Source organism: Vigna unguiculata, chromosome 10, assembly GCF_004118075.2.
Source record: "Vigna unguiculata cultivar IT97K-499-35 chromosome 10, ASM411807v1, whole genome shotgun sequence".
Classification (NCBI taxonomy): Eukaryota; Viridiplantae; Streptophyta; class Magnoliopsida; order Fabales; family Fabaceae; genus Vigna; species Vigna unguiculata.
This window is the reverse complement of record NC_040288.1, coordinates 20,377,819-20,389,880: the sequence shown is the minus strand read 5'-3', so window position 1 is coordinate 20,389,880 and position 12,062 is coordinate 20,377,819.

Genomic DNA, 12,062 nt, shown 5'->3' with positions numbered 1-12,062 from the left:
CTAGTGTTGGAACAGAGAGGGAGCTAGAGAAAGCTGGTAAGAAAACCAAAATGAATGTCATCCTTATTGAAGCTGATGGGTAAGTGGATTTCACCTGTTTTTCTTCTTTAGTGTTTTTTATTTTTTTTTATGTATTTCATCTGCTTCTCTTTTTATCTGATTTTTAACATGCAATAGTTTGCGACTGGAGTGTACTTTATTTGGTCAATATGTTGATATGTTAAATGCATTTCTGGCCTCTGGAGAGGATCAACATGTTGTCATTGCTTTACATTATTGCAAAGTGAAGACCTTCCAAGGTAACTAACTTTGATTGATTATTACAGTTGTATTAATTTTAAAAATTGTTTTTGACATGTTGTCTTTTGTAGATAAAGTTTCTATTCAAAACTGTATGAATTGTACCAAGATAATTTTTAACTGTGATGGTGAAGATGCAACCAAGTTGAAAAAAATGTAAGTATATATACATAAGATATATCTTTGTTTATAGATAGATATATGTATATCTTTGTAATATAACATATTTTTTTAACGTAGGATGTGGGATAGTACTGAATCTCCTTCTCAACCTCTTACTCAACTTTGTGCTTCTTCTAAAGTTAGCTTAGAAGATGATTTCATTAAGTTGCATCCTAGGAGTTCAATTGAAGGTCTTAAAGATTTGAAACAGGTTCAAATATTTGTCTCTATGTTGCACATAAATATTTTTATTTAATTATCGTTCATTTTTTTTTTCATATTGTTTCATTACTTATTTTACAGGAAAGTACTTTTGTAGTAAAGGCTATTATCAAACATGTACTAGATCATGATGATTGGTGGTATACAACATGTATCTACAACAAAGCAGTATATCCTGATTCCAAAATGTTTTTTTGTGAAAAGTGTAACAAGCATGTCATTAAGGTTACACCTAGGTAATATTATTAATCTTCAGAATATGATTTTATTAATATAATATTAAAAAAACTTAATAATGTTCATTATGTCTTTATTGTTTTTTTTAGGTATAAACTTAAACTTTGTGTAATTGATGCTACGGATTCTACAACTTTTGTTGTATTTGATCGTGATGCAAGTGCAATGTTGAAGAAATCATGCTCTGATATTCTTGACTTATAAGACAAGGTTAAGTTTCTAATGTAATCATTTCTGCTTATATTGTTGACATTTAACTTAAATGTTTTGTTTGATTTTCAAATTAATTCACAATCAATTATTTCCTATTCTATATTGGGTACTTCTTTTCCAATTATTTTAATCATTATTGTTATCTACAATAATTCTTTTTCATTAATTTACATCATTTATATTTATCCTTTTTTTTAATAGAACACTGCTGCTGGAGACTTGCCTAAAGAGTTTGAAGTCCTAATTGATAAGACCTATCTGTTCAAAGTTGAGTGCAAGAATGATTATAATAGCAAATTTGAACGATCATTCAGATTTAAAAAAGTTTGCATGGATGAAAAAGTAATTGAAAGCTTTTCTGATGTTGAAATTAAGTCTTTGGTAAGATCTTATTTATTTTTTTTGACGTCTTATCCTATATTTTTCTTTAATTGTAATATTATTTCTATTCGATACAATTTTTAGGATCTATACTCTGCAAATGAAGAAGAAAGCAAAGTAAATGAGCGAACAAATCAAATCTCATCTGATTCCATTGTAGAGGTAGTTGATCCTACAATTTAACTTATTTTGTAAAGCTTTGTATATGCTAATTTTTTTAATTTTATTTTTAGGATTTGCTGATCAAATTCACAGAAGAATCAAATGATGTTGAGACTCTAAGTGATCAACAATATAGTATCAAGCCATGTTCTTGCAAACGAATCGTTGAATAATAAAGATGTAATTGATGTTGAAATTGATGAGTTAACCCACAAAGAATCATCTCATCTGGACAATCTTGAGTTGGCTACTCAACCACCTGTCCCAGCACTTAAAAGACAAAGTCGATCTATGGTTCAAGAAAACAAGAAGATTCCAGTGAAGATGTTGAAGAAGAATATCAAGATTGAAAAGTGATAGACTACAAATTGTAATAGACTTTATTTGGTGTTTTATGTTGGTTATGTTTTTTTTTTTTGAAAAACATTTGCTGCTTTTATGTATTTGTACTCATGACCACTATTTTGTGTTTGTCTTAGGTTGTTATTTTCAAAACATTTACTTCAACTATGTTTTAATTTAATTATGAATTACATCAAATGTTGCTCAATTCTGAATAGATTTCATGCTTATTATTCTTAATTATGTACTCTATGTTTATAGTCACAATTTGCTAGCTGAATCAAAGTGTGTTGATATAATTTGATATTGTCAACACCATAATCATGCTAGCTACATGAAATTAATTAAGTTCAGCAGAGGTTTTTCCTTGTGTTTTGGGTTATAAAAAATCGTTTATTTTCACTATTTGTGTACCTTTTTTAAATATATTTCTATAAATTTATATACCTTTTGTTGTCTATGGTTATTTTTAAAATTGAGTATATATTGCTAGCATAATGTCGAAGTGTTGATATTATTTTTAATGTCAACTACATTATGATGCTAGCTACATCAAAGTCATTAAGTTTTTATCTATGTATATTTTTCAACTACATTATTGTTTTCGCAACATATAAAACTTATTTAATGTCTTCAAAACCATTCTTCCTTCATCAAATATTTTACACAATTCTCTTTTCACAGATTGATTAACAAATAAAAGAACCTAAGTAACTTTGCATTTAAAGAATGAAAGTTTATTTTTATTTTCTTAATCATAATTTTTCTTCCTTATTTTGTTTAGCTTTTCAGATAAAAATGATTACTCTTACAATTTTATAAAAAATTGTCTACCTATTTTTATGTTTAGTGCCTTAAATTTAAATTTTCCATTTTTATTTTAAATAACTTTAAATCAACGTTTAATTTTGTTATATAAAAATACAATTTTTATAATATTAACTTTTATTCAATTAGTAATTAGTTATCTTTTTTTCTGAATATTTTATTATATTATTTTTATCTGGTATTACTCTTTCAACTACTGATTTGTTTTTATTTATAAAAAATATATATATTTCTTTAAATTTTTTTGAAAGTCATTTTTACTTTATCAAAATTAATTTAAAAATATTCTTAAATATGATTGTATTTTCAAAAACCCTTCTTTAATTTCGCTTTAATTACAAGTCTTTTCATATCTATATAACCGTTTGTTTGCCTTATTTACTATCAAGTTTTATGTTTTTTATAAATCAAGGAAAAAGAACGGTCACTCCCTTCAACTTGCTTCCATGGATTCCTCTTTGAGTGTCACTGCCAGAAAAATTTTAGGAAGGTTCACTACGTATCATTTTGTTCATAATCATGTACGTTTACTTCACAAAAACTTGAAAAAGTATGTTCTTTGCTGTTTTTTTACATTTAAACCGTAGCACATTGCCTCTTCATCCATCTTAATCATTCAAAAGCATTTATTTCTTTTTTCACTTTGTTGACAATATTACTTATTCTCGATTTTCTTTCTAAAAATTAAAACTTTGTTCAATAATCGTTCAAAGGTCGGTCTTTTTGTTTGTTTTCCATGCTTCATGTATGTCAAACTATATTTTCTGTCATCATCTATGCAATTTTTTTTACTTCTTTTCCAAATCTTACTTCATCTGTTTTTTGGTTATCAAAATGTCATCTTTCTTCAATACTCGTTCAAATCAGTTACATATTCTGTTTTTGATGCATTGTTTATGTATGTCGACCTTTTTTGGCTTTCATAAGACAACTTATATTTTTACTTTGCTTGAACCTTGACTTAGTATTTATTTCTTCTAAAGATGTCAACTTTCTTCATTAAGCCTTCAAATTCACGACTTTTCTGTTTTTTGTTTTTATACATTTTTTTTCTATGTCGCTTATTTTTTTGTTTACATCACTCATGCATGTTTTTATTCCTTGATTGAAATATTTTTGCTTTCATCATCAGTTTCATATTTGTCTTATTCATCTTTTTGACCTTTCTATCTGTTTTTTGTCTCATTAGAAGTTCGGACATGTTGATCCAATATTTTTTACTATTTTTGCTCATGAATTAGGACTAGTTTGACAGTTGGAAGATATTGAAGGGAATCAACATCAGTTAACTTTTAATATGGATGTGAATCATCCCGTTCTCACGTATGGTTGGTATAGCCTAAGAGTTTTTTATAAATTGCATCATATCCATCAAATTGTATTTAGATATGTTGGCAATTCAACCTTCCACATCATTGTATTCTCCAACATGTTTACAATATCGACTGGTGCGAAATTTCTTTCAAACCTAATTCGGTTGCGAAAAAAACATCTGTTTATAGTGAAATTGTCAAAATCTCAATGCAAAGCCAGCCATCTGGTGAACTTTTCATTTTATATTTTTGTTTTATATTTTATTTTCTTTATATATTTTTGTGCTCTTATTTAGTTATTTTTTCAGGACCTACAATCTGACTTTGCTGATTACGTTCGTAAATGTAGATTGAGGAGGTTGGAATTGCAGGGACGTGACAACACTTTATTGTTCAATGTAAACTTCTGCTCCGTAATACACCTAAGAAGTCAAGTAAGATTGGGAAGGGATGGAAGGACTTCTGCACATTCAATCGTTTGGAAGAAGGAGATATTCTTTTGTGTTTCTAGCTGACAAAGATATGAAAAAGAAGAAGATCAAAGTCTACGTCCACAAAGAATGCAGTTTTTAATATTGCACTTTTTTTTTTAGTTTACTTTTTATATTATGTATGGTTTTTGAAGAACTTTGAAAGTACTTTGCTTTTATTTTGTTTGTAATAGTTTTAGCATCCTATTTTTGTTGCTTCTAATAATTAGAAGCCATATCTATAAGTATTTTATCTAAGTTAATTATTGTCAAGTTTTATATTTTAATTATTTTCCTAATACAAAATTTATTTAAATAATGATTTTCTAAAATAATTTTTCAATTCGGGTAATAAAAATAATTGAAAATGATTATGATGAGAATTCAAATATCTTAAAGGATTTGATTGATTTTCTTAAAAAAAGGTTAGAAGTAATAATAAAGAAGTCAATTTTATATTTTGCAGTACTAATATTTGGAAATACTAACCGAATATAATTTGCATAAAATTTTATTAATTTCTTTACAAAAAATATTTTAATATTTGTTGCAAAATTTATTTTAATTGTTTTTTAGTAATCTATAACTTATTCGAATAATATAGTAACCATGAAAACATTAAAACCCATTTCAGTTTGAACTCTCTTAGAAGTTTTTTAATTTAAATTTAATTTCTTTGAATTTTTTTTCATTTCTAAAATTCAAAACAATAAAATTATTTTGTTTTGCCCTTTCTAGAGTAGTTACATGTTACACTCAATGTAGAAACAAATGTCTACTTTAAGGGTTGACTATTACAAACCATAGTACTTTTGTGCTTGCCAAAAAAAGACATATAGCACAGATGCACATTCTGAAATAAGGCTTTGCATTTTCTGCAAATCATCAATTTGGACATTACAGATCAAATCTTTTTGAAAAGGTACACTTTTCCAAATATTGAGTTATATGTTCAGTTTTGATATTTCTATATCAATGAAATGTTTGTTCTTTTGTGTCAAAAGTTTGTACTGACAGTACCTGAATCAGGAAGAATGTGCTTGGAAAACTAAAAATGTGCCTACATATATTAATAGCTTTTTTCTTGCTTTCTGCTTTACTTTCTTCACAGTGCATTGTTAATTGGTTTTGTTATTACTTTTCTATTATTAATTTTAAATCTTAATCTTATTTGATTTCCAACCTGTTCTGAATTTGTAAAACACCATAATACAACAATACAATGCATAACTTCTACACACTTTGAACATTATCACAACAAAATGGATTCAACAAATGGAAGAAGAAAAAGGAAGACATTGTCTCACAAAATTTTTCCAATAGCTTTATGAAGTCCACAGGTTAAATAAATTTATGTTTCTCACATTGCATTTTAAACTTTCTTCATTTTTTCTATCTCATTTCATTCGTTTCTCATCCAATTCAATTAAATCCACACTCATATGTAAAAACAAAGATGTAAATACTAATCTTACTTCATGTATGTTATTTTTTTTTTGTTCTTTTGATTGCAGTTACAAATGAGGACAAATCCAGTCCAAGTGAAGCATTTCCTTTCCCAAATACTACACCTCTTTCTCAGTTAAGAAATTGTGGTAATCATTTTTTCATTCACTATAAATTTCATCCAACAAATTTATTACTACATTCATTATTGTCAATCTGTTTGTAATTTCCTTCCCAAATATTGATATCAAAAAGGCACCAAAATCAATTTACTCAATGCACTAACACAAATATGGATTTTGTAAAAACTTACAGTGTGATAGTTTTCTCTATGTTTATTATTTGTGTTGCATAGTTTACATCTATTATGTTCTCATTTGACTTTTTAATAATTCTACCAGTATGGAAAGAAAATGTTACCCAGATGCAACTATCAAAACCTACTTATCTCTCAATGAAGATACATATGTGCAGAATAAAAGAATTCAATCTACAAATAGAAAGCCACTTTCCGAGTTGACATATTATGGTAAGTTTGTTATTTTAATTTAATTTTCATTCAAATTCAGTACAAATGCTAGCACTACAGACTTATTAGTCTCATTATTCCTCTTTAATGCATATTATACAATTAACACACATGGATATTAGATGACATCATTTCATAATCAATTTGTTTCATCTTTAAATGCATTCCATAATCATTTGTTTAACTGCATTTTACAGAACTTGACCAAAATAATGGGAAAGATGCACGAAGAAGAAGGAAACTTATTATAAATCAGAAGTTGGCAGAAAAAAGTAATACCATTGGTGATAAAAAAATTTAATTACTAATTCTTTATATATCTATTATTATCTTATCTTGATTTCAATTCCTTTCATACTAAATTTTACTATTACTACCTCTCTTAGTAGATTTTCATGGTTCTACCTCCATTGGATCTACCAATGCTCCAATTTTGCACAACAGCAACAGTAACAACACAGGTACAAATCAAAAATATATTTATTTTTTTTAATGCTTTTCTCTTAATTGAAAAAGTACAAACACAGTACTTTAATATATTTTAGTCTTTTTATTAATTTTAGTTTTTCAAAGTCAAATTTAAGTTATTTTAGTTATTCAAATGTATAATTATATTTTAGTGATAAATTAAATTAAGAATAGAATTACAAAATCATATATATCAATAATATTTATTGTTTTCATAAATTTAGAATTCAGTTCATTAATTTATGGATGTACTTGCAGGTATTGTTCAATTTGATTGTCATATTAGAAGAAGCAAAACCAATTTTTTTAATACACAAGAACTATTACATAAAGAAATTTTTGGGTAGCAGCTCCAGTCATGCTTCACTAAATTGTTCTGCTTTTTCTGAAGTTGTTAATCCTTTTTATGTTCAACAAAACCAAAGTCATGGTAATTTCTAATATAAACAAAATTCATTTTATTACTTTAATTTCTTTAATTGTTACAAATTCAGTTGCTAATATTCATTTCAATCTATGATGAAGGTGTACAATTATGTCAGCCTTCTCGGGAGCAGGCTATTAGATCTATTTCGAAGATATTGGATTTTGACAATAATTTTGACGAAGATGAATATAATGGTAATCAATAATGGTTCGTTTTAAATAATAAATACTTATTGTTTCTTTATGTAAAATTGGTTTTTCCTTTTCTTTCAGATAACATAATTGGACATTTCTCCTCTGATTTGTATTCAAAAGCTGAAATTCAAGGTGCAACAATACTTTTTAGTGTTTTTATATTACTATATAGATATAAATATAAATGTTATTTAAGTAATGACATATATGTTTTTTATGTACTTAGGAAATGTTGATGTTGGGGAGTGTTCACTTGAGTGTCCCTATTGTTAAGCTCAATTATGGTACGAAGAAAGATCTGATAAATGCAAAAGATCAAAACAAGTTGATTTCTCTCTTTGTTGTCAAAAGGGAAAAGTCCAACTTCCATTGTTGAAGAAACCTCCACAATTGCTTCAAAAGTTGTTCAAAGGTGAAGACAATACAAGCCAACATTTCTTACATTACATAAGAAGTTACAACAACATGTTCTCATTTACATCCATTGGTGCTAAGATCCAATGCTCAATCAACGATGGATCGGGTCCTCCTCAATTTATTCTTAGTGGTCAAAATTACCATCGCATTTGAAGTTTATTGCTTGAAAAAGGATTAAATCCAAAATTTGCACAACTATATATTTATGACACAGAAAATGAAACAACCAATAGAGTTAGTCACTTTGGGTATGTGTAAATAGTTTATTTATGTTTTAGCCATCATTGCGCATATATTTGTCTAATTTTTAATTTTACAGCTCTGATAGTCAGCAATCCATATTTGATAAATCATTGATCGAAGAGTTGAAGAAAATGATTGACAAACACAATGTACTTGCTCAAACATTCAGAAGAGTAAGAGATTTTATACATGATGATGAACAATCACATTTTGGATTGAGGTTATTTAGACATCGCTTTAAGGATCCTAGAGTATACAATACACCAGTAACAGATGAAGTGGCGGCATTGATTGTTGGTGATTTGAGCACCTTAGATGTAGGAAGGGACATCATTGTCAAGAAAGTTTCTGGTCAGTTAACAAGACTACATGAAACACACACATGTTTCATTCCTCTTCAATATCCTTTGATTTTCCCATGTGGAGAGGATGGTTATTAAGAGGATATTCCAATTAGAGATTATCAAAAATATGGACAAAGTAGAAAGAGAATTCGCATTTCTTTACGAGAATTCATTGCTTAAGAATACAAGATAGAAAGGTTGAATTTGGTAATGTTGTAAATTCACGTAGATTGTTTCAACAGTTTTTGGTGGATACATACACTATGATTGAAGCCCAAAGGTTGTCTTTTATATGAAATAATCAAAAACTCATTCGTTCAGATATTCTGAATGGGTTACAAGAAGCTGTTAACAAAGGTGAAACCGATCCTTCTTCCATTGGTAAGCGTATTGTTCTTCCAGCTTCATTTACAGGTGGTATGAGATACATGTTCAATAATTGCCAAGATGCTATGGCAATTTGTAAAAGGTATGGCTATCCAGATTTGTTTATAACAATCACATGTAATGTAAATTGGCCTGAAATTCTTGATTTTGTCAAATCAAGAGGATTAACTGTTTCAGATAGGCCAGACATTGTTTGTAGAGTTTTTAAAATGAAATTAGACCAAATGATGACAGATTTCAAGAAGAATAATTTCTTTGGCAAAGTCAATGCAGGTATACCATACTACTTTTCTTAATTTATTTTTCTTACTGGCAATTGTTTTCTCTAATAATTATGTTCCAAATTTAGGTATGTATACAGTTGAATTTCAGAAGAGAGGTCTGACTTAAACAAGTTAGAAAATGCAAAGCATATAGATCAAGTCATCTTTGCTGAACTTCCTCATCCAGATCTCTATCCTAAACTTTCAAAGGCTGTTTAAACATATATGATACATGGTCCTTGCGGAGCCGCTAGATTCAACTCGCCATGTATGAAAGAAGGTCGGTGTTCTAAATTTTTTCCTAAAAAATTTAAACATTCAAATACAATTGATGAAGATGGATATCCTGTATATAGACGTAGAGATGATGGTTTATTTGTGTTGAAAAATAGACATAAATTAGGTAATGCAAATGTGGTGTCGTATAGTCCTCTTCTCTTAATGTGTTATCAAGCTCATGTTAATACAGAATATTGCAACAAATCCAACTCAATCAATTATTTGTTCAAATATGTCAACAAAGGTCCTGATAGAGCAACAATTAAAATTACAGACAAAGAGAATGAATCTACAGAGATGCGTATTGTTGATGAGATAAAAAGATACTATGATTGTAGATATTTATTTGCATGTGAAGCAATTTGGCGAATTTATGGCTTTGATATCCATCATAGATGGCCAGCTGTTCAACGTTTAACTTTTCACTTAGAAGATCAACAACCAGTTTTGTTTAAAGATGATGATCGAATTGATGATGTATTGCATAAGAATGAGAATATGAACACCATGTTCCTAGCTTGGTTTGAAGCTAACAAAAAATTTGAGGATGGCAGAAACTTGACCTATGCTGAATTTCCAACAAAGTTTGTTTGGATGTCTCAACAAAAACAATGGAAACCAAGAAAACAAGGTTATAGTATTGGTCGACTAACATATGTTCCTCCAGAATCTTACTAACAAAACAAAAAGGTTGTATTGATCATGATAGTATAAAGACAATTAATGGTAAAACATTCTCCACATACCAAGAGGCTTGCCAAGAATTAGGATTATTGGCAGATGACAAAGAATTCATTGATGCCATTAAAGAGGCTAGCCATCTTGCATATGAAAATCAACTTAGAAGGTTATTTGTTGCTTTGTTAATCATGAATACAATGTCTAAGCCAAATGTTGTTTGGGATGCAACTTGGACTTTACTTGCAGATGGTATCCTATATCAAAAAAGAAAAGACTTGAACATACCAAGTACTAAATTGAATTAATCTCCACTGTTTTTTCCATAATTATGTATTAATTATATGTTCTATTTTGTAGATTTTCAAATTGAAGAGAATGATTTACACAATCTTTGTCTCCTAGAAGTACAAGAACTTCTAAATTCAAATGGGCGAGCTTTAACAGATTATAGTTGCCTTCCTTAACCTGATCTTTCAAATTCATTCAAATTTCAAAACAGGTTCATTGTTGATGAAATGAATTATGATAAAGAACAAATGGAGAAGCTACATCAATCTCTATTGCAGTCTGTCACTAATGAGCAACTACATGTTTATAACAAAATTATGACAACAGTGAATTTAAAGGTAGAGAATTTCTTTTTCTTATATGGTTATGGTGGTACTGGAAAAACATATCTCTGGAAACTTTTGTCAGCTACTATTAAAGCAAAGGGAATGATTGCCCTTAATGTAGCTTCAAGTGGCATTGCATCTTTATTGCTTCCTGGAGGAAAAACTGTTCATTCTACTTTTTGCATACCATTAGCAATCAATGATGAATCAACCTGTAACATCAATCAAGAAAGTCTTCGTGCTAAACTATTGATGGAAGCAAAACTTATAATATGGGATGAAGCTCCTATGATGAATAAGCTATGCTTTCAAGCTTTTGATAGAACATTGAGAGACATTATGAGAGCTACGAATCAACATAATGTTGACAAACCATTTGGTGGAAAGGTGGTGGTCTTGGACGATGATTTTAGACAAATCTTGCCAGTAGTAAGAAAGGGATCAAGGTATGATATTGTGAACTCATCAATTAACTATTCTGATTTGTGGCAATATTGCACAGTTCTTAAGCTATCACAAAACATGAGGTTAAATCCTGCTGCTTCAAATGAAAGTGCAAAAGATATAAAAGAATTTGCTGATTGGATTCTTAAAATTGGAGATGGAAATATGAATTTGAATGAAAGTGGTGAAGCAAACCTTTCCATACCAACAAATCTTCTAATTCAAGAAAGTGAAACACCTTTACTTTCTTTAGTCAAATTTGTGTATGGTGGTCTAATTGAAAATATCATGACTCCTGAATTCTTTGATGATGGTGCTATACTTTGCCCTACAATTGATAGTGTTGAACAAGTAAATGACTTCATTTTATCTTTGATTCCTGGTGAAGAACAAGTTTATTTAAGTTCAGACAATCCTTGTCAATCTGATGATGATCAAGAAATTCAAGGTGAGTGGTTTACTCAAGAGTTTTTAAATGATATTAAATGTTCAGGAATTCCAAATCATAGGATTAAATTGAAAGTTGGCGTACCAATTATGCTTTTAAGAAACATTGATCAAGCAAATGGTTTGTGCAATAGTATAAGGTTGCAAGTTAATGATTTGGGAAAGAATGTTATCTCTGCTACGGTAATAACAGGCAAAAATGTTGGTGACAAAATTTTCATACCAAGAATGAACTTGACACCTTCTGAT